We start from the raw sequence: 24,002 nt of genomic DNA on the forward strand, positions 1-24,002 counted from the left end.
ATTATGCATGTTTTGTAGTATCATGTCATCAGAGAATTATTGCTTGTGGTTAAAAGAAGTTGTTGGGGCAAAGTTTCAAGTTTTACGTTTATCGAGTTGGTTGGCGCACAATTTAAATTATCTAACCGTTACTACTAGCTAGCTAACCGTTACTACTAGCTAACCGCTAGCTCTGGCAGAGCGGCTGCCACAGCCACATATACGACTCAGTGGGAATTGCCTTTTTTTTCTACTACTTTTTACCATAGGCTCTGCAATTTGGTAATCGTTATGTTTTTGTGTAACTTGTATTTCACGTAGTAACCTAATAAATGCAAATGTGGGCTAAGCTAGCTGCCTTACGCTAACATGTTCTCGTATGTTCTTTTAGTGAACCGGCGGTGCGTTTGAAAAATAAGAGCGGAGGTAAGTTTTGATTGTAATTAACATGGCTGCAATATAAGACACGAGCAGCTCCCAGTCCAATGAATCCTCCGGCTATGGAGAACATTTGACCTTATTGACAAATTAAATTAATTATAAATAAGGAAAAATGTCAAAGCTACCTTAGTGTTATGTAGCAGTTAACTTTGTCCTGAATTGGGCTCGAGTTAGAGTACTGTATCATATGTATCAATGTATGATATGTATCAAATGTATCATATAGTTTGCTTAAGACTCAAAAAGCGGTATTTTGGCCACTGGTTTGGTTGTGATTTGTGTTTCATAATGTCAAATATTTTAATATAACTGTTTTGTCTCTTCCTTAAATATCCTCTGAAATATGTCATTCTAGCTAATGCACAAATATAAAAAAAAATATTAATATGCATCCTAGATTACATATAGTGGACAGAGTATTGAGGCTATTGTAAAATGCAGCGGTTTTTCCAAGCTACCAGTAGCTTGAAAAAGCTTTAAATTGTGTTTAACATTTTAATTTTTTTTTTGTAGATGTGAGCTGAGTTTCATCGCATCACAAATGTCAACCTGCGAAAACCGTTTTATTTTGACCTGGACAGACAGACGCCACGGATGCTGATCTTTTTGAGACAGAAGGCAGCACGAACCGGAAGGCTCTATGTGACTTTCTGCACCTCTATGATAAACAGGTGAGGTGTAACTGCATGGCATAATCAACATTATGCATTAGTATAGCTAAAAGAAGGGGCTGACTTGGATCAGTTCATATTAATCACTGAGCGTTTCTAATTCAGTGAATGACTGTAAATGTTTACTTCACTGGAGAAAAAAACATCAACGTTGATGCCAATGCATTTGTAAATATGAATTTAATGTCATCTTATGTTTGGTGTATTTTTTGAAATAACTGTACAATTTTAAGATTATTAAAAAGACTAGATGAACTGAACTGAGCCAGACCAAAGGGTGCAGTCATTTGAAATATGTTTGCCATATTAATTTGCCTTTGTCTCTGTGCAGCAAGAGCAGACTGCTAATGTCAAACGTACTCCTGTCCTGTACTGGCTTCCAATATACAAACGTGAGGAGGACCCACAGTTCTTCAAAGTTTGGAATGTAAGTTCTTTATGATGGATAATGGTTTATTCACTAAATAGTACCAGTGACAGTGTGCTGGTTAATACTCCAGCTGTGTGGGTAATACAACTTAACCAGAAAGTCGTGCCAAAGCAATGTTATGTGGCAAAGCACATGGTCTCCTAAAATATTGCACTCCAGCTCATCTGTGCTCCTGTACCTGACCGTGGACCTCGACTCTGACTCGTCTCGGGCCCACAGCCGTCCCCTATTTCATCTGGATGAAGCCAATCTGCTGGACTTTAAAAATGCAGTTGTTGAACTAGAAAATGTAATTTTTTCTCAAAGAGTTCTGGTACATCGCCTGTCCGTCCTGGGGAGGAGTCTTTGTTTTATTTTTTATAAAGGAGTTTTTCCTAACTGTGTAAGAGGGTCTAATGGCAGGGATGCCCAGTTTAGTTTAGTCTGTTTAGTTTAGCCAATACCTAATGTATTATGATTTCATGTTCTTGTACAATTGCCGGTATGAAGCCCATGGAGACGACTTCTGTTGTGACATAGGACTATATAAATAAAACTGAACTGAATCTTTGCTCTTAAGTTGCATTGGCAAGAAGGTGACATTCTTTCCAGCAGGTTGTGTCATTTTTATGGAGATGTTCTGTGCTGTAGTTGAAAAACTGCCCCATAACAAAGACACAACCTGGTGGAGAGTAACGTGTGCTAACTGAGAGCATGACATCAGGAAAGAGTTCCAGAGGGTGAATATTAGGTAAGCAGCTGGGTCGGATGGAATTCCTGGACGTGTCCTGGAAGGTGCTGAACATCAGGCACAAGCTGAGAGTTATGTTGGTGAAACTGGTTAGGTGGAGGGAGGGGTGGGGTTTGGGTGAATAAATGTGATCCTGTTTTCAGATTGTCACGTTACAAAAGCTTTTGTTTATTTTTTTGTGTACAGTGCCTTATGGAATCATGAGGACTCTTACAAGTAGTCTTATTTTGATTTCATTTGATTTCGTATTATATAAGCTCTGTTCTTCCAGATCCTTTTCAAGCAATAAATCAAGCTCTACATGACTTCAGTTAAAGATCACTGTATTGAATTAAGCAAATGTGATTTAAGTGACGTTTTTGTTTTATTTTCTGTCTTTTTAATCAATGCATTTCATCATTTCTGTAATGAGTTTGATAAATATGTGTAAATTATTTATTGCTCTGACTACAATGCTTTAAATCATTCATTTTGTCATGGCTACAGAACACTTGTCGACCCAGACGCTGGAACCCGGAAGAAACACAGAGGAGGACGAGCGTGGCAGGTAAGAGGTTTTAATAGTGAACAGACAGAAAGCCGTGGGCAGGATCTAGGGTTCCCAGAGAGTGAAGATCAAACTCGAGTGGCGTCACTGTTGGATCTTTCTGCAGACAGTCGGAAGGAGTTGACGTCGGAGGGGGTCCGAGAGATGGCAGAAGACGGCAGAGGCTCGAGGTGGGACCAGCGGGAGCGAACGGAGGGAAGGTTCCAGACAGAAGTTGATGCAGGCGACCACTTGTGACAATGGATTCCTGGAGATGAGCAGAGACAGAAATTAGCCAAGGGCTTAACGAGACAGAACACCATGAACGAGACGAGAGGACCAACTATGCACCATCAGGGGCAACGGACTGGCGAAGACTGGTGATCCAGAGGCTCCTTATGAAGGCAGAAGAGGTGATGAAGTAAGTGGCAGCAGCTGGGATGGAGAAGCAGCCAAGTGGAGGGGAGAGGGGGAGGAGTCTGACAGCGGCACCATATCACATTTAAATCAACTTTAATAATTTTCCTGATGTGTAATTTCTGAACTTCTCTTAAAATGTAAATTTCAGGTTGTAGTTTTTGCATAAAGTTTCCTTCCCTCAAGCGATCAATTCTTTCTTTAATACTACACTTTATTTTTTCCTTTGCAGATTAGAGTCACCAGAGGCAGACATCAGCAGCACCTCTGTTGGCATTCTGACCGTCAGCAACAACAATACAAGTTCAGTGCATTTCTGTCCACTCAGTACAGCAGTTGTGGTGGAAGATGAGCTTGTGGTAGGCGACATTCCCAAATGGGTATTTTTTGAGCGCTAATGTTTGTAGGGAAAGGGCAGCCTAAGAAAATACAGTTTTATGTGGGAAAAGTATAAAAAAAAAAGGCTGATTAACAATTTTTGCTTTTCTTGAAATGTAAGAATGCTCTTTTTTATAAAGTTGTATAAGGAAATGGTGTAAAAAAGATTAGTGCTCATTTTTTGATTTTCTTGAAGACTGATTTTTTTTTTATGGCTTGTGCACTTTTTCTTATCACAAATTGTGCAGTGTTTTACATTTTCTAGTACCACAAGTTGTTCAAATGTACTTGTGTAAGGTGGTTCAAAAATAAACTTGCAATTACAATTCTGCCTCAGTTTTTCTTTTGTAAGAATGGTCCTGACTAAGAAGGACAAATAAGACTAGTTTAGACTTTAAATGATTAATTTTGAGTTGAGATATATTAAAGTTTTTTAGTTAATTAACTAATGTATTAAGGTTCAATAAAAACAAAATATTCTAGTTCAGTAAAGTAAGAATCTTTAAGTTAGTTAAATAAAAAGTTATAGTTTAGTTCTAGTTAAATTGTTTTATTTTATTCAACTCAAAGATTTTAAGTTCAAATAACTTATACTTTTTAAGTAAGTCAACTTAAAAATTATTATGTAATCTGTTTCCTCAAAAATTTTGAGTTCACTGAACTTATTCGGGTTTACAGTGTGGATCCACTTTGGAAACGGTTTTTCACAATAAAAGCAGACACTTTAGGATTATCAGAGGTAAAAACTAACAACTAACTTTGAATTTGTTCTTTTCTTATTGAAATAAAGCAGAAATCTGTTCTCTCAAACTCCTTCAATGTCCTTTTTTGATCATTTCTAAACATTATTCTGAGTATTAAAACCATAGAATCACTTAAAATCATCATTTTATTCATTTTTTGATTCATAAACTCATTTTTGTCCATTAAAAATAGAAACATTAGAACAGAATCAAATGATCAAAGTCAGAGACATAAAGGGCTCATATCTTCACCAATTCTTCCAGAAACATGGAGGATGTGACGTCACTTTTCCTACCACTGCCTAAAGTTGGAGCAGGAGCTGAACATTGTCGCCCCCTGCTGGTGGAAACAGCTCATTACAAGCGTGGAGACGCAGAAAAGCTCTGATTGGTTCTTCTTGATCAATGATGTCAAATGTTCTGGATGACAAAAATCCCATTCAGTTGATGTAAAAACCCTCATCAGACATGAAAACAACCGCTATTCCTGCTGTTTCTGACCGTTTTCATGGTCTGCAGGTCTGACAGCAACAATCTCAAATGTTGGACTGAACCATTTCATTTTACTCCTAGAGAAAAGACCACTGAACATTTCATATTTGTCTCTGATTCTTCCATCATAATAGAAGAAAAACTAGATCTGAAACCAGATTTAAATCTATTTTGTCTTTGAGTTTCATGGATTTCAGCTTCATCTGTTCTGGATCCAGAATAATGCCTTTTTTTATCATCAGCTGAGCGAACAGATCAGAGCTGAGGCCCTCTAGTGGTGGACAGATGTTACTGTTCCAACAGGAGGTGGATGACTAGGAGGGGGCAGGACAAGCCTGGGGTCAGAGGGCGGGCCCATCCAGGAATCAGACTCCCCGGGGACAGGCACTACCACGTGGTGTCATTTCTTGTCATGAATAATTGCTAAAAATGGACTTTAGGACTTTGCTGAAACAGGAATTAGATCGATTCAATGATTTCAGCAAATTCAGCACTTAGGCTCTGCCTCTCCTCTCTGCTGTTTATGATTGTCCACAGCGGGGAGGGGGGGGGGCATGGCCACCCAGCACTTTGGAGGGGGGGGGGCATGGGGCCTCCAGCACTTTGGAGGCTTCGAGCTGAATACATTCAAATTCAAATTCAAATTAATTTTATTTATATAGCACCTTTCATGACAGCAAAGACAGCTCAAGTTGCTGTACATAAAAACAAAATCAAGTGCAATAAAATACAATAAGATATATTAAATTAGCCCCACACAATAAAATACACAAAGACAAACACCAGTGGAAAATAAATAAATAAATAAAGATAAACCAGAGAAACCAGGGGGGTATTCCAGAAAGCAGGTTATGCTAGCTCCCACGATAAGTTTGAGGTTAAGGAAGTTGATAACCTCAGCTTTCGGTTCCAGAAATGAAGGTATGTTTCAGAGTAGGTCAAGTTACCATAGCAACTCATGCTCTGAATATAACCTGGTCCGGAGCAGGTTTAGTTGAAGGTTAGTTTGTTTTCAGAGAGGTGAAGCAGCATGGCGTGTCCATTTGAAGATGATTTAGTGGATGAAGAAGCTCAGATAATACTTTTTCCACCATGAGAGAGTGATAAGACCACATATGGATGTCGGAAAGAAACTTTTTTACTTTGATCTAACTTAATTATTTGCTTCAGTTAAGATAAATCATTTTTTTGTCAGGTCACCTTAAAATAACACGTAGTTTTCAGACAATTATTTTCCTTTCGTTCAAATAATTCAATTAAGTAGGTGTAACTTTGATGCTGCTGTTAGATAGGCACCGCAAGGGATTCTGGGATATCATTCCCTTTGCCTGTCTGTACGGATTTGGGTTTAAGTGTGGGTTTTTGACAAAATGTGTTTATTTGTTTAGCTGTTTTACTGTGTTTCACCGTATTTTGCCGAGCTATTTTGTCCTACCATGCTTACGTCTCTGTACCATGAGTGAGAGTAAAGTAGAGGATGATGAGTTTATATAGCACCCCTACCCCCTAAACATGTTATGACAGTGATGGGAAGTTCTCTAATGAGTTTTTGCACTCTGTGCATTTTTTCCCCGTTCTTTTATTGTTATAAAAATGAGCATATCTGCCGGCTCAAACTTAGACATATGAAAGTTCAAGAAATATAAGTAATTAAGATGGAAGAAAGATTAATGGAGTAATGTGACATTTAGTTAGAGAAATACGTAAACTTGAGTTGTATAAACAATTATTGAGTTTGAATAAATTTAACTAAATTATTTAAATTATTTTTCAGCCGTGTTACTTTTTTGATGGACTTATAATCTTTATCCGCCGTCATTAAAATCTCAGACTCCGTCTCACTTCCGTCAAGTGTCGCGCTTTTTTTTTTCTCCACACGTTTCCATGGTGACTCCAGAAATCGGCGATCTATTGAGAATGTCTTTATGTACCGTGCATTAACCCAGGGTTACCAAGTCGAGCGTAATTACGCCAACTCTTATCCGGTCTTTTGAAACCGACATACCCAGAGTAAGCAAGTTCAGGCGGATTTCAGCCAGAGTTCAGGCTTAAAGTCAGGCTAGTTTAAACATGCTTCCTGGAATACCCCCCAGAAGGCGCCGTCTGCCCTGTCCTCCTATTGGCAGGGGTGTCAGTATAAAACCCAAACACCCCAGCCAAGGGTGACAAAACACTCGTAAACAGTCTAATAAAATAAATATGTGTTAAAAATTATAAAAAGTATACAAGTAAAATTCTAGATTAAACAGATATGTATATAATAAAATGTTATAAAATACAAGAATAAAAATTCTGGATTAAGCAAATAAAATGATAAAATGATGTGATAAAACATCATAAAACATAAAAAGATTAAAGAATAATGATATATGTGATAAAATATCATAAAATATAAAAGTTAAAAATATAAAAAAAAAAACGCCCCTCTCACCCTCCGCGGGTGGTTTCTCCTCCAAGCTCGGGTCCTCTACCAGAGGCCTGGGAGCTTGAGGGTCCTGCGCAGTATCTTAGCTGTTCCTAGCACTGTGCTTTTCTGGACTGAGATCTTTCCAGGTATCTGTTGTAGCCACTCCTCCAGCTTGTGGGTTACTGCCCCGAGTGCTCCAATTACCACAGGCACCACTGTCACCTTCACTTTCCAGGCTTTCTCCAGTTCTTCTGAGTCCCTGGTATTTCTCCAGTTTCTCGTGTTCCTTCTTCCTGATGTTCCCATCGCTTGGCACTGCCACATCCACCACAACAGCTTTCCTCTGTTCTTTATCCACCACTACAATGTCTGGTTGGTTCGCCATTACCATCCTATCAATCTGGATCTGGAAGTCCCAAAGGATCTTTGCCCTTTCATTCTCCACCACCTTCGGAGGTGTTTCCCATTTTGACCTTGGGGTTTCCAGTCCATATTCTTCACACGTAGTCCTGTATATTATTCCAGCCACTTGATTGTGGCGCTCCATGTATGCTTTACCTGCCAGCATCTTACATCCTGCAGTTATGTGCTGGATTGTTTCAGGCGCCTCTTTGCACAGCCTACACCTTGGGTCTTGTCTGGTGTGGTAGATCTGAGCCTCAATCACTCTGGTGCTCAGGGCTTGTTCCTGAGCTGCCAGGATGAGCGCTTCAGTGCTGTCCTGTAGGCCAGCCCTTTCTAGCCATTGGTAGGACTTCTTGATATCAGCCACTTCAGTTATGGTCCGATGGTACATCCCATGCAGGGGTTTGTCCTCCCATGAGGATCTGTACCCCAGCACTGTATCATCTGCTCTCCATTGCCTGAGACATTCACTGAGCACACTGTCAGTTGGGGCCTTGAGCTTCATGTATTCATGCATCTTGAATGTTTCATCCTGGATAGTGGCTTCTACGCTCACTAGTCCTCGGCCTCCTTCCTTGCGGCTAGCATACAGTCTCAGGGTGCTGGATTTGGGGTGGAACCCTCCATGCATGGTGAGGAGCTTTCGTGTTTTAACATCCGTGGTCTGTATCTCTTCCTTTGGCCATCTTATTATTCCTGCAGGGTATCTGATAACTGGCAGTGCGTAGCTGTTTATTGCCCGGGTCTTATTTTTGCCATTGAGCTGGCTTCTCAGGACTTGCCTCATTCGTTGGAGGTATTTAGCTGTTGCAGCTTTCCTTGTTGCCTTCTCGAGGTTGCCATTTGCCTGCGGAATTCCAAGGTACTTGTAACTGTCCTCGATGCCTGCAATGGTTCCTTCTGGGAGAGAGACCCCTCCTGTGTGGACTACCTTGCCTCTCTTTGTCACCATCCGGCTGCATTTCTCGAGCCCGAATGACATCCCAATGTCAGTACTGTAGATCCTGGTGGTGTGGATCAGGGAGTCAATGTCACGCTCGCTCTTTGCATATAGCTTGATGTCATCCATGTAGAGGAGGTGACTGATGTCGGCCCCATTTCTGAGTCGGTATCCATAGCCAATCTTGTTGATTATTTGGCTGAGGGGGTTCAGACCTATGCAGAACAGCAGTGGGGAAAGAGCATCACCTTGGTATATCCCACATTTGATGGACACTTGTGCAAGTGGCTTCCCATTGGCTTTAAGGGTGGTTTTCCACAGCTTCATTGAGTTTCCTATGAAGGCTCTTAGAGTCCTGTTGATGTTGTACAGCTCCAAGCATTCAGTGATCCATGTGTGTGGCATTGAGTCATAGGCCTTCTTGTAATCAATCCAGGCTGTGCACAGGTTGGTGTGTCGTGACTTGCAGTCTTGAGCGACTGTTCTGTCGTCCAGGAGTTGGTGTTTGGCTCCTATGGAGTCTCTACCAATGCCCTTCTGTGTGTTGCTCATGAATTGATCTATGAGCCTATTTATCTTGGTTGCAATGATGCCAGACATGAGCTTCCATGTTGTGGAGAGACAGGCCGGTAGTTGGATGGGATTGCACCCTTTGAGGGATCCTTCTGGATCAGGATCGTTCGCCCTTCCGTTAGCCATTCAGGGTGAGTCCCATCTCTTAGCAGCTGGTTCATTTGTGCTGCCAGACGCTCGTGGAGTGCGGTAAGCTTCTTTAGCCAGTAGGCATGTATCATGTCAGGGCCCGGTGCTGTCCAGTTCTTCATACCTGAGACTCTTTCTTGGATGTCTGCCACTGTGATGGTTACTGGATTCTGTTCAGGGAGGTTGCTATGTTCTTTTCTCAGAGAGACCAGCCACTGGGCATTGCTGTTATGTGCTGTCTCTTTCTCCCATATACTTTTCCAGTACTGTTCAGTTTCCAGCCTTGGTGGGTCTGCTCGGCTGTTTTGACCCTGCCACTGAGCGTACACTTTTGCAGGTTGAGTTGCGAAGAGCCTGTTTATTCGTCTGGCTTCATTGTCTCTTGTGTACCTCTTTAGGCGGCCGCTCAAGGCTAGGAGCCTTTGTTTGGCAGTTTCCAGTGCTTCAGGTATGGGCATCTGGCTGTATCTCTTAGGTACTTGCTTTCTCATTGTACCTCTTTGAACCTCTGTCAGCCTACTCACATCCTTCCGAGTTGCCTTAATTTTAGCCTCTAACCGTTGCTTCCATGGTGGGTACTGTTTTCTTCCGTGGTTGCTCTTATAGCCAAGCATCTCAAGGATCACTGCTGAAGTGTAAACCAGTTCATTGGTTTCTGTGATGGTTGTGGTAGGAATTTCCCTCAATGCTTCATTCACAGTTTCCAGTAGACTTTCAAGCGGTACATCACTTAACCCTTGTAGCTGGTGTCGGGGTTGCCTAGTGTTCATTGTAGACATGATCTTGTCTTTCAGGTCAGTTGCTGCCTCGCTCAGCGGAATTGTGGTTGTTGGGGCTGTGTACCCAATCTCCAATCTGTGTACCCAGTATAACCTCCTCTCTGACCTGTTGTTCTGGGTCTCCCATGGCATTGTATTGTATCGCTTCAATCTCAAGTTGTGATAGGAGTTGCCGTTTGTGGATGTTAGAGCACTGGGGTACCAGTTGTTTGGCAGTTAGCCTTGATTTTGGGTTTCGAAGCATCCATTCATTCCACATTCTCTGCATGTATCCCCTCTGGGTGGGATTACTTGAGTAGTAGCATTCTAACAGAACCTTGTTCTCACATCTAGTCCATTTCCGTCTTGTTCCAGCAGCCCACTTTCCATCAGGGTGCTCTGGTCCCTCAGCACCTGACGCAGACCTTGTTTGGCCGGGCGACGTCTGAGCCGGCATGACATGTGGTTCATTGTCTCTCATGTTTTGAGGTAGGCATTAGCGTTAAAAGCAAGTCGGATATAAAAGAAGGACTAAGACCATGGACAGTCTTAAAATCTATTAAAAGAATCTTAAAATCAATCCTGAAGCTGACGGGGAGCCAGTGCAGAGATTTTAAGATTGGTGTAATGTGCTCCCTCTTCCTGGTTCTTGTTAAAAGGCGTGCAGCAGAGTTCTGGACTAGCTGCATGCGGTTGATAGTGGTTTTCTTTACACCAGAGAGGAGGGCATTACAATAATCTATTCTTGATGTAATAAAAGCATGAATTAAGATTTCAGCACTGGCTCTAGAGAGAAAGGGTCTCACTCGGGCGATATTCCTTAGATGGTAAAATGCAAATTTAGTTAGTTGATTTACATGTTGGTCAAAGCTAAGATCTGCATCAAAAATCACACAGAGGTGCTTTACTGTGTCACGTGTAGTCATAGAGTGGGTTGACAGATAAGATTGGACCCTATCTCTCTCAGCTTCAGAACCGATAACCAAGACTTCAGTCATGTCCTGATTGAGCTGCAAAAAGCTCTCTCCCATCCACATTTTAATGTCTAAAATACAATTTAAAAGGCAATCCAGGGGTCCAGTGTCATCAGGAGACACGGCTACATACATAAAATAATTCTGAAATAATTTAATGATTTAATAATTTAATTTTTATTTAACTCTGGAAATAAAAATAAAAAAACACTGAAATGACATCAAACTGTCCAGTTAAAAAGGTTTCACCCCCCCCTCCCCGTCCTCCTGCAGTAATGGACTATTCTGTCAACAGCAAGTTCAAAGCCTCATTTTAAGGTATTTTTATTGACATTTGTGTCAACTGTGGTGCAGTAAAAGATCCAAATCCAACTACAAATGGATTTCTTCCCATAATGCATCAGTATCTCTATTTCTATAGAAGTATATAGGTGTCTATAGGGAGACAGCCTCCCTCTGCCTTCAAAGTTGAAGTCAAGTCAACAAACTGGATTAGTTGTGTTAATGTGACCTTTTGTTGGATGAAATGAAAAGATCTTGTTGAACCAAAGTTTTGGTGTTTGATTCTGATAGAGATTTGAAAGTCACAGAAACTTTATTTACTTTTGTTCAAACTTCAATCATTTTTCTCAACTCATTGAAAAACTTCAATTGTGTTCAGCAGGTGCTGTCAATCAAATGAAGCAGCAAATATGATGAAAATAACTCCCATATTTCTCTAACTAGACCTAAAGAAGACTATTTCAGAATGGAAAAGTCAAACAGTTGAAGACCAACCCTAACCCTAACCACACACACACACACACGCACACGCACACACACACACACACACACACCTAGGGGCATTCAGAGGAACCATCAATGTCTGAAGCATGTTTTTGGAGTGTGGGAGGAAACACGGGTGGAATGAACAGACAAACTCCACACAGAAAGGTCACAGCTGGGATTTGAACCTTCTCACTGAGAGCCCAACCACTGCTCCACCGTGCATGGAGTCTGAACTTCATGAAGGCTTGGTGTGGCTTCTTCTTCTGGGCAAACAGTGAAGCATAACCGCTTAGCGCCCTCTACTGGTTGCAGATTGGAAGCAGATTGAAGTTGTAATGTGAAACAGCTGAAGGTCAAATCTGCTCTGAAGAAGTTTGGTTTAGTCCAGACGTGTTGGACTTCAAACTGTCATTTCCACCAACAACACCACCAAGAGCTTGTTCAGCTGGACCACAACAACACATGACAACAACACACATGTCAACATGGAAGTGACAGTGTGGCGGCGCTGCTCACATCAGGTCTGACCTTTGACCTCACACTTAGACTGGCCTCTGGCCTCTGGCCTCTGCCGCCACGGCGACTGAGTGGAGCGGCTCCACGGCTGCTGGTGGTGTTCCAGGTGATGGAGGATGTTTTCTAGGTGTCTGCTCCTGCAGAGGTCTGGATGGATCTGAGCTGATCTGAATGTGCTGACAGGCCTCTGAGGAGAAGAGACTGACAGAGGAACCATGAGCTATAAGGATTTGGATCCTCATAAGGATTTGGATCCAGAAAGATGGAGAACCTGAAGGATCCAGAGTTGAAAGAAGGCTAAACCAATCAGAAAACATTCTGTTCAACAGAAACATTTAGTGTCAGACCCGGAATGAGGAAATACTGTTCCTTTATTTTGAAAATCCCCTGCTGTTTGATTTTGTACTTAGTAGCAGCTTCCTGTCCCTGCAGGATCTGCTCTGTGTTGTATTCAGACGTCTGGCTAAAGTCCAAAGTGACTCCTGGGGGGTATTCCAGGAAGCATGTTTAAACTAGCCTGACTTTCACCCTGAACTCTGGCTGAAATCCGCCTGAACTCGCTTACTCTGGGTATGTCGGTTCCAAAAGACCGGATATGAGTTAGCGTAATTACGCTCTACTTGGTAACCCTGGGTTAATGCTCGTGCACGGAAAGTACATAAAGACATTCTCAATAGATCGACGATTTCCGGAGTCACCATGGAAACGCGGGGAAAACCAAAGAGAGCGCTATACTTTAGTGAGACGGAGTCTGAGGTTTTAATGACGCCGTATGAAGATTATACGTCCATCAAAAAAGTAACACGGCTGCATCATCAAAAGAAAGAGTTTCTGCTTGTAGTAGAAGAACAGACAAAGTAAACGCACAAGTTTTTGATCTTATTTCCATTTTCCCTGTGACTCCTATATATATAACTTATCCAATTTTGCCACCTTAAATGAAATACTTCTATTGGTAACAAATAATTGAGTTAAATTTAATCAACCTAATTTCTTAAGTCTAAACTCAATAATTGTTTATACAATTCAAATTTATGTATTTATCCAACTAAATGTCATATTACTCCAATTCAGTTAATATTTTTTCCTTTTTAATTAATTATATTTCTTGATCTCTCATATGTCTAAGTATGAGCCGACAGATATGCTCATTTTTATAACAATAAAAAGGACGGGGAAAGAAATGCATGTTGCGCTCAAATTCATTAAAGAATTCTCCATCTTTGTCATGACCCTAATAATCGGTGGGGGGTGCTATATAAACTCATCATCCTCTCCTTCACTCTTACTCATGGTGCAGAGACGTAAGCATAGTAAGACAAGATAACTCAGCAAAACATGGCAAAACACAGTAAAACAGCTAAACAACTAAAAAAATTTGGTCAAAAACCCACACTTAAACCAAAATCCGTCCAGACAGGCAAAGGAAATGGTATCCCACAATCCCTTGCGGTGCCGATCTAACAGCAGCACCAAAGTTACACCTACTTAATTGAATAAATTTGAATGAAAGTAAAATAACTGTCTGATAGCAATGTGTTATTTTTAAGCTGACTTAAGAAAAAATTGATTTATCTTAACAGAAGCAAATAATTAAGTTAGATCAAAGTGAAAAAGTTTCTCTTTCCAACATCCATATGTGGTCTTATCGCCCTCTCACGGTGGAAAAAGTATTATCTGAGCTTCTTCATCCACTAAATCATCTTCAAATGGACACGCCATGCTGCTTCACCTCTCTGAAAACAAACTAAGCTTCAACTAAACCTGCTCCAGACCAGGTTATGTTGAGAGCATGAGTTGCTATGGCAACTTGACATACCCTGAAACTTACCTCCATATCTGGAACCGAAAGCTGAGGTTATCAAATTCCTTAGCCTCAAACTTACCGTGGGAGCTAGCAGAATCTGCTTTCTGGAATACCCCCCTGGACTCATTTAGAGCGTTTTTCTGAAACCTGAACGTCTGGAGGCTCTGAGTCCGAGCGGAGCTGCAAAGACACGAGCTGCAGCTCAGAAGAAAATGGTTTGATACCAAACTGCGGGTTTGGAGACACTTTTGGATTCATCTTTAAAGCTGCTTCACACCCAACGGGATTCAGGCGGTGGGCGTGGCCACTTTCAATGTTAAGTCAATGGTACAGACGCCATCTGAGGTCCTGCAATGGTCCCATTTGAGCGGTGGGCGGCGTGAAGGTCTGGCAGCAGCGTGACGGTTTGAGTGACAGCTGGTAGAAACCACATCAATCTAGTGAATGGATCCATGGTTCTCCTGAACTTCCATTCATTCTCTTCACCTGCTGGTTCCCCTTGGGGGCAGCGGGGTTTCAGGAAGCGTCCTGCCTGCTGTTGGCCAAGAGAGGCGGTCAGTGTGGACGCAGCTGAACAGAAATGTATTCATGTTCATTAAAAACAAAGAGGACACTTTTGAATAGGAGGCAGAAAGGGCAGGTGTTCAGACCCCCCTAGGGTCCTGTGTGTGAGCGTCTGACCAGCATCAACCTGTTATTTCTGTTGGTTCTGATCCATAAAGGTTTTTAATTACCATTTATTTGTTATTAGTGTTAAGAGTTCATATAGTTTAGCATTTTTCAAGAAGTTTTTTGAACTTTTTGAGCTTTTCCAGTCTGGTTCTACTGGTTTTATTGGAGTTTCTACTGTTTTTATTGTTCCTCCACGTGACCCAAAGGTCTCTGCTCGTCCCTGCTGTGCAGCTCTGTCCTTCCCCTCTGTCATGTGTTCATCCGTCCACATGAGGGCGCCGTCTAGGTCATGCCTGGTGAGCTGGAAGCCAAGAAAAGGAGGGAAAAATGGAGAAAATGAAAGACCTGAGGAAAGCTGCAGTTCAGCCTTCAGGAAGAAAAGTTTAGACCAATAATTACAGAAATAAAAGATAAAAAATGTTTTTTTATAAAACTGAAAGTCACCAAAGTGTTTAACAAACTTTTTTATGAAGTGAAAAGGTCAAATGTTTGTGTGTTGGAAGTCCCAAGCTGACGGATGAGCAGAATAATAAGGCAGGCAAAGCCGTAACACTGCCCCCTGGTGGACAGGAACTCAGCAGTGCAGCTTCGGGATGGAGTGGCTTCCAACAGATCAGATCAACGTTCTGCTCTCTGCTAAAGAGGCAGAACGTCTCCTTCTAAGAAGAATCCAGAGTTCCTGATCACAAACATCAACTGAAGCCCAAATCAGAGCTGATCAGACTGCATGGAGCCCAAGCTCCAGAAAAGAGGAGAGAAGAAGAAGTCGTCCACATGAAGCTTCACCTTAGAGGAAAAGAGGAGCTGCTGAACTAAAGTACTCGAGTACTGAGGAAGACTTTCAACCTCTGATTGATTCTGTAGAACATTTGGAACTAGAATGTAGAAAGTGCTTCTGTGCAGACATGAACTCAGTCAGAGAGCGTCTGAATGTTGGAGGATCCAGAAGAAACCAGGAGCTCATGAAGGTGGTTCTGTTGGAGCAGAGAGCAGAACTCTGATCCCAGTTTCAGGAACAATGCAGGCTCATGTTCTGGACTGAAGAGTTCTCCTGAAATGTTCTGTTCAGACTTCTTCAGGATCACATCTGTGTGTGAATGTGGAGGTTTGTCTGAACCAAGCTGCAGCTCACTTTGAAGCTCCTTCAGGCTCACACAGCAACAATGACAAAGACTGAAGCTGCTGTGCTGCCCTCTAGTGGCTAACATGGGATCTGCAGCACACATTTCTGCATTTCTCAATATTTTTGAAGCTCATCCAGAGAATGCCAAAAGTGTGCAAAGCAGTAATCAAAGCAAAAGGTGGCTACTGTGAAGAACCTACAATATGACATATTCTCAGTTGTTTCACACTTTTTTGTTATGTATAGAATTCCACATGTGTTCATTCATAGTTTTGATGCCTTCAGTGTGAATCTACAATTTTCATAGTCATGAAAATAAAGAAAACTCTTTGAATGAGAAGGTGTGTCCAAACTTTTGGTCTGTACTGTCAATAAAAATGTTAAGTGTTTTTTTGTCTTAACCTGAAAAAATCTTTGAATTAATTTAAAACTTTAACATTTCTTTATGAAAAAATCTTTGATGAAGACACAGAAACAAGAAACAGCATTAAAATCTTTGCAGATTGTCGGTGAAAAATGTTTGTATTCCAAAGATCTTTAATTATTTTACTTTTCTTTTATTATGTTACATCTCAGTTATATACTTCATAAATGTGTTAATCTAATTATCATTAAATTAAGTAAATGTATCTATTGTTTTAACACTGTAATAAGAATTTCAAAATTATTGCTTGTCTTTGTTATCAAATATACAGTTTAATGTTTATTTATAGTTGTAATTATTCTCTTTAGAAACTGTTTTTAGGATCTTTTTGCTTGAAATGTTCTTTTTTTGTTTTGTTTTGTTTTGTTTATTTGTTTGCTTAAGATATGTCTTTATTCATGACTGTATTTTAGAAATACAATAAACGAATGTGATCAGGTTTAGTTAGTCTCTGATGCGTTTTGTAGTCGAATCTGAACATTGGAATGAGACACAGTGTGATGATGTCACAGCAGCTAAAAGTTTCTTTTTTTTCTATTTCTATTATGTTTTTATTTCCTGAAAATAAACTGTTTATTTTAACTTTATTTGCCAGTCAAGTTAAAATGGCTTTTTCTTTGCAACCATCGACATCATATTTTGAGCTACAGACAACACTCCAGACCAGCTGGTGGCGCTAAAGCACGATGACGCTGTTAGCCAAACAAAAAAGAAGAACAGCACGAGGCGCTAGCAGCGTTAGCTTGTTAGCAGGCTAGCAGCGGTAGCTTGTGTTGAGAGGTCGGTGGTGTTTTGTTGGGACGTTTGTGAGGTTTTTGGACAGAAAGGACGATACGTGGTTCGTGTGGGAACTCTCAGCATTTTCCAAAGTGTCGTAAATGAGTGAAGAAGTGTTGAACGGAAAGACAACGAAGATTGCTGTGATTGTGAGACTAGCAGATGATCGATCGGAGCTGCAGTGAAGAGGACGGCGGTGTTTGTGGGAGTTGGAGCTGAAGATCGGAGCAGGAACCATGTCTTCCCTTCAGTCTCTGAGAGAGTTGATCAGCGAGCGACTAGCTGCTGCTGCTGAAGAAATCTGCAGACTCTGTGAAGGAACCATCGTCCAGTACGAGCAGGAGCTCTGTCGTCAGCGCAGACTGCTGGATGTCATCTGGAAACCACAGCTGCAGCTACACCACATAGGTATGTGACCTTCATCAAAGAAACAGAGAAGCCCTTTGAGCTTCATGCTTTTCTTTACTGCGGTCAAGTGAGCCGACATCCTTGGAAGTGCGGTCACGCCAGCCGTCACTGACTTTCTGCATGCGCGTTTACATCATAGTTTACGGTACACACGGCCAGCGAGCTGAAAAGACGAAAAAGCACTAATATCACCCATGTCACAGTTACCCATTATCAAATAACATGGACTGTGCTCTGAAATTAATGAGTTATTGCAAGCTCTATATTGTCATTTGATGTACAGATTTATTCATTAATATTGCATGTATGTATGTTCATTCCATAATAAACTACCAGAAATAACATGTTTTGTCTGAAATATAATCAATCAGACAGATTCTAAACATGAGATTTAACACTGACAAGAGTGTTTTGAGGGTTGTTAAGCATGACATGGAATGGAATCAAACAGAAATGAAGAAACTCCACATAAAATCACATTTGGTCATGTTAACTCTTTCTAAAGTTGCTTCATTTAAGGTGACGCTAAACTTTCACTGGATTATGGTTGGTGATGATGTTCATGATCATATCAGCAAGTTTGATAAAAATTGTCTGAAGAAAATTACAGATATTGACATAACAGACCGATTCAGGCCTCCTCTTACATAGTCATAGTATAACATGTAAACCATCCAGAATACCACTTTTTTCCACTTTTATACCACTTTTTTCAAAGGTATTTTGGATGGTTTTTCTGAGATGATCATGAACATCATTACTAACAATAAACCAGTGAAAGTTTTGCGTCACCTTTGAAAAAAGTTGTATTATGGATGGTTTACATGTTTTACTTTAACTATAAAGGCAGGCTTCTTAGGTGTACTATAATGTCAATATCTGTAATTTTCTTCAATCAAATTTCTTTAAACTTGCTGTGATGATCATGAACATCATTACTGACAATAATCCAGTGAAAGTTTTGCTTCGCCCTTTAAAAAAGTAGCATTTTGTAAGGTTTACATCTTACAATCTGTCTGTGAATGAGGAGGCCCGAATTGGTCTATAACTTTAATTTCTCTAATATTCTCCAGTGATTTTTCATCAAACTTGCTGTGATGTTAGTGAACATCATCACCAACCATATTCCAGTGAAAGTTTTGTGTCACCTTTAAAAAAAGTGGTATTTGGGATGGTTCACATGTTGTTCTCTATGTATGAGGGAGCCTAAATTAGTCTGTAATGTCAATATCTCTACTTTTGGTTATTTATTTAATGGCATCTATATGGAGCTGGTTTAGGTTATGCTGGTTTGCGGCACTTTCCGTCCGTGAAACCAGAGTTTGAATCCGGGCTGCTCCCTGTTCCCTTCTCTACTTCTGTGCCAGTCTCAAGACCAGTTAATTTAAGAGGGTTACGTCAGGAAGGGCATCCGGCGTAAAACATTGCCAAGATTACCATACAAATCTTCCGCAGTAAAGTGGCTGATTCGCTGTGGCGACTCCTGATGGGACAAGCCGAAAGTGAAAGATTTAATGGCGTCTATATGTATTGTTTCCATTAGTCTGTTCTAGTCTTCCAGACTCCTCAGACATTTTCTCCAATGATCAAAGAGTTTATTGATGCTTGACAAAACCTAAAAGTCCTGGAAACGTATGAAAGGCTCCTTGTTGTGTTTGTGTTCCTGCAGGCCTCCCCCAGCATTGGATGACTGAAGAGGAAGATCTCTGCATCCAGCAGAGTAACTTCAGAGTGGAACAGGTGGAACCAGAACCTCCACAGATTCAAGAGGAACAGGAGGAACCAGAACCTCCACAAATTAAAGAGGAACAGGAGATACCAGAACCTCCACAGAGTCAAGAGGAACAGGAGGAACCAGAATCTCCACAGATTAAAGAAGAACTGCAGGAACCAGAACCTCCACAGAGTCAAGAGGAACAGGAGGAACCAGAACCTCCACAGATTAAAAAGGAACCAGAACCTCCACAGATTCAAGAGGAACCAGGGAAACTCTGCATCAGTCAGGATGAAGATCAGCTTGATCTGAAGCAGGAGACTGATACCTTGATGGAGATTTCTACTTATGAGGAAGATGAGAACAGTGAAGCAGATCTAAAAAATCAGCAGAGCTTTAATGTAACTGATAGTCAGGATGAAGAAGAAAACCAACATGAAGAATCAACATCAACTACAGATGAAGAGACAGACCCACAGAACAGAGATCAGAGGAAGAGGAGGGACAGATGTGTCCAAAGTGTGGACAGCTCTCACTTGTCAGAAGGTCAGTGTGACTCTGATGTTAGAAAAAATCCCAAGAAGACAAATCTTGGTAAGAAATACAAACATTTTCCAAAAGAAGAGAGACTTTCCTCTATCAGGTCTGGTCAAAACTCAAGAATAATTACTAACCCGTCTGACTACATGGAAACTGGGTCTGATGAAAGATGTTATATCTGTAAAGAATGTGGTAAAAGCTTTTGTAACATATCCCTGTTCAGAATTCACATAAGAATCCATGCAGAAGATAAGAGATTTTCTTGTATAGAATGTGATAACAGCTTTAGTCGTTTATCTAATCTCAAAATACACATGAGAACTCACACAGGAGAAAAGCCTTTTTCTTGTAAAGAATGTAAAAAACGTTTTTGTGATGCATCTAATCTCAAAACACACATGAGAACTCACACAGGAGAAATGCCTTTTTCTTGTAATGAATGTGATGCAAGTTTTCGTCATGCGGCTAGTCTTAAAATACACATGATAACTCACACAGGAAATAAGCCTTTTTCTTGTAAAGAATGTAAAAAAGGTTTTAGTCAAATATGTAATCTCAAAACACACATGAGAACTCACACAGGTGAAAAGCCTTTTTCATGTAAAGAATGTAAAAAAAGTTTTTGTGATGCATCTTATCTCAAAACACACATGAGAACTCACACAGGTGAAAAGCCTTTTTCATGTAAAGAATGTAAAAAAAGTTTTAGTCGTGTATGTAATCTCAAGATACACATGAGAACTCACACAGGAGAAAAGCTTTTTTCTTGTAAAGAATGTAAAAAAAGTTTTAATGATTTATCTAATCTCAAAAGACACATGAGAACTTGTAAGACTTTTTCTTGACAATGTAAGGACTGAGTGTAAACTCTAAATTCTATACTTTTTTGATAAGAGGTTAACCTCTTAATCTCTGTACCACAGCAGAAGACTTTATTTTACAGGGGAAAAGTTCTGTAACTCAGAAAAATTAAATATTTTAAAATAAGTTTTTAATGCTTAAAACTTCTGGGGTGAAACCCTAATGTTCTAATGAACTCCATAGCAACCTGAGCTTTCCTTTCATGTACACAGAGCCACAGGCTGATGGCCTCCATACCATATTGATGCAGTAATTCATTAGAGGGAGGCACAAGTGAGTATTTAATGTGTAGAAATGAATTTTTCTGAAAAGTAAAATAAAAAAAACTTTGGTTGTTTTGATATGATTCACTACAGGATGTCCTTTGTCCCAACAGCAGTTACTCTATAGAATGACACAGTGAACTGCTTCTGTATTTACTTATTTAATCATGACGTGTACTTTTACTTCCACTTTTTATTACTGTTTTAATTTTTACTGACTATTTGTTTTTGTAACTGCTATATTTCTTGTTTGGCTGCTGTAACAACTGAATTTCCTTCTGGGGATCAATAAAGTCTGGTCTCGTCTTATCCTGACCTTATTGGACAGCTCTTTTAGGTTTTCATATTCTCTAAGCTACAAATATCTAATGCACAAAAGTAAAGGATCAATACATTTCAATCTATCTGTAATAATACTAGATGAGTTTCACTGCTGACAAAATATGTAAAACTTTTTTCACAAAATGAATTATTTTAGATGTACCTGTTATTAGGAGAATAACAGAGTAACTCAACCGGACACTTCCGGTTGAGTGGACGCTGGCATGACTGTTGCCGCTGCTCACCGGTAACTTAAACTCTAACTCTCGCTTTTTTATAAACAATTGTGCTACGACAGATTTTGGACTGTGAAAACAGAGCACACATGTCACTGTGTCCATCGACTACTTTGATTATTTGCATTCAACTGCACGCTTAACCGATAACTTCCACTACGCCACTCCTCCAACCTGGGGCTTGGTTAGCTAGGAGTTACGTTTTTCAGTCTGCAGTCCCGGGGCCTTCTCCTGTCAGTTATGCTCACGTGCAAACTTTACATCTGGTCGGCTCTAACCTGGATCCTCCTCTGGCTTTTCCACCGCCCCACGGCCGGGCTCATCCAGTACTCAGCGTCGGAACTCCTCCGTCTCCGCTGGCTGCCTACAGCTCCTGCTCCTCTGCTCTACGACTGCACGGACCCCCTGCTCCCGCCACGCCTAAGGTACATCCACCGTGGCACGCACCGGCACTACCAAGCCTCGTCCAATGTCGTCCGCTTCCTCTCCTCCTCTACCCGCCATCCTCCACGTAACACCGGACATTCTGTGGACCACAGAGTGCTCTCCAGCCTCCCCGGACCTGCGAACTCGACTTTTTCGGCGCCGCGCCAATTCATCAGAACCGTCAACTTTGGCCTCATCAACATCCGCTCCCTCTCTAACAAGGGTCAGCTGATCCAGGATCTAATTGTGGATCGTAAGTTTGACTTTCTCTGCGTTACGGAAACAGAATGACTTTTCCTCACCCAATGACTCCACCCCTCCCGGCTTTGTTTACCTCTGTCAGCCTCGTTGCCATGGCTGCAGAGGTGGTCTCGCGGTGATATATCGCGAGACGTGGAAAGTTCTCCCGGTTCTGCTACCCTCATTCAGTTCCATCGAGTGCACTGCCTTCATGCTTCCTGGACCCACACCAACTGTAATAGCAGTGGTTTACCGCCCCCCAAAATCGAACAGGGACTTTCTGGAGCATTTTGGAACTCTGCTCACTCACCTATCATCTCTCTCTCCTAATGTTATGTGTATGGGTGATTTTAACATACATTTTGATAACAACCACCTCCCCCTCACCAGAGACTTCTGCTCATGCCTGGACAGTCTTGGTTTTAATCAACATGTTCAGCTGCCTACCCATGCTAAGGGACACATTCTGGACCTGGTCTGCTGCTCTGGGTTAACCCCCTCTAACTGTTCCACAGATGACCTTCCTATGACTGATCACCATCTTGTTTCTTTTAGCATCCCCTTGATTTTATCTGATATTAAACCCACTCACCTCATCTCCTTCCGAAACATCAAGAATATAAACATGGAGCTGTTTTCTTCTCATTTGGAGCGCATTCCTTTTCCGAATTCTTCCAACCCTGATGAACTGGTTTCTTTTTATAATAACTGCCTTTTAGATGTTCTTAACAGTTTCGCTCCTGTAAAAACCCGGTCTGTTTCGTTTGTCAAATCTTCCCCCTGGTTCACCCCTGAACTCCATAAAATGAAAGCCAAATGCCGCCAGTTGGAACGGCTCTGCAAAAAAACTGGCTCTCTCATTCATAAGGAAATCTATAATGAACAGATTCTACAATACAAGGACTTGGGGCCTCATTTATAAAACTTTGCGTCAGAAGTGGCGTACGGATGAAACATAGGACGTGCGTACGCACAGAAATATTCAGATTTATAAAACCGTGCGCACGCACATCCTACGCATCTTTCCCTTAATAAATCACAATCAATTCTAAATGCAGCGCAGCTTTTGCGGCTTCATGACACGCCCATAGTTGCCCATAAATAGTCCGTGAAACGCCCACAAATGAATATTCATTGATTGCGAAACCATGGCAAACACAGAGAGGAAATCAAAAAAACGTAACTTCACTCAATGTGAAGTAGAAGTTATTGTTGGCGATGAGGAAAAGAGGAGAAAATGTTGTTTGGAGGGCACAGTGTGGACATTACTAATGCCAAAAAGGCACGTGAGCGGCAAACGGTGACAGACGCCGTAAATGCTGTAGCCTCACAACCTCGGACCGTGGCCGAAATAAAAAAGAAATGGTCGGACATCAAAGTCGAGGCAAAAAAAACGTCTAGAGCGCTGCATCACCAGAGTGTGTCTGCCGGGGGGGGGGACACCGGAGCTGACCCCTCTTGATGAGAGACTGGCGGCTATTATTGGGGAATCTCTTTTAAGTGGAGGGGTGACTGAGGTGGAGGGGCACACCGACGTGGCAGATACACCGGGTGACACAGGTAAGAGAAAAATATTAAAATGACTGCAGTCAAGTCACATGTATGCAGGCTACACAATTACAGTTTATTAATATAGAACAATTTTATTTTAGCTGCTGGGTGTTCCAGCGGGGCCAGTGGTTACGATGCTGCAGCTGAGCAGCCGTCTGGACCCAGCGTCTCCACGGCACGCGGCTCTCAACCCTCCAGCAGTAGACGTGTCCTCACCGATGCAGTCCTTGAAATGCAGAGGGAAGTCATTAGTTCAGAGAGGTGGTCATGGAGTTGGGCGAAATCAAGACTGACTGAGATAAACTTCACGATGAGGGAATTCTTGAATAAATAATATTTTCCACACCTCTTGTTGTTCTTTA

General features: G+C 41.3%; 2 protein-coding genes and 3 long non-coding RNA genes across 6 annotated transcripts in view; 3 read left to right on the forward strand and 2 right to left on the reverse strand.

Moving 5' to 3' along the window:
- LOC144988079 (uncharacterized) overlaps window positions 1-3,042 on the forward strand; it is a 4,448-nt gene extending 1,406 nt beyond the window's left edge. Inside the window, exons 2-6 of the long non-coding RNA XR_013651859.1 lie at window positions 1-405; window positions 934-1,091; window positions 1,423-1,518; window positions 2,738-2,798; window positions 2,905-3,042. The exon at window positions 1-405 is cut by the window's left edge and continues 1,191 nt beyond it. This is a non-coding gene — a long non-coding RNA (uncharacterized LOC144988079). The remainder of the gene's footprint in view (window positions 406-933; window positions 1,092-1,422; window positions 1,519-2,737; window positions 2,799-2,904) is intronic.
- LOC144986899 (uncharacterized) overlaps window positions 1-24,002 on the forward strand; it is a 181,993-nt gene that overhangs the window by 90,017 nt on the left and 67,974 nt on the right. The window lies entirely within an intron of this gene.
- The window catches only part of LOC111949070 (NACHT, LRR and PYD domains-containing protein 12-like), a 350,272-nt gene that overhangs the window by 50,737 nt on the left and 275,533 nt on the right, over window positions 1-24,002 (reverse strand). The window lies entirely within an intron of this gene.
- Window positions 2,795-3,914, reverse strand: LOC144988210 (uncharacterized). The gene is made up of 2 exons (XR_013652051.1): window positions 3,129-3,914; window positions 2,795-3,045 (listed from the first exon to the last, which is right to left on the reverse strand). It is a non-coding gene; the product is annotated as an uncharacterized LOC144988210 (long non-coding RNA).
- LOC144988418 (uncharacterized) lies at window positions 16,621-21,175 on the forward strand. The gene is made up of 2 exons (XR_013652335.1): window positions 16,621-17,488; window positions 19,158-21,175. It is a non-coding gene; the product is annotated as an uncharacterized LOC144988418 (long non-coding RNA).

Source organism: Oryzias latipes, chromosome 2, assembly GCF_053564925.1.
Source record: "Oryzias latipes strain Hd-rR chromosome 2, Olatipes_Hd-rR_3.1".
Taxonomy (NCBI): domain Eukaryota; kingdom Metazoa; phylum Chordata; class Actinopteri; order Beloniformes; family Adrianichthyidae; genus Oryzias; species Oryzias latipes.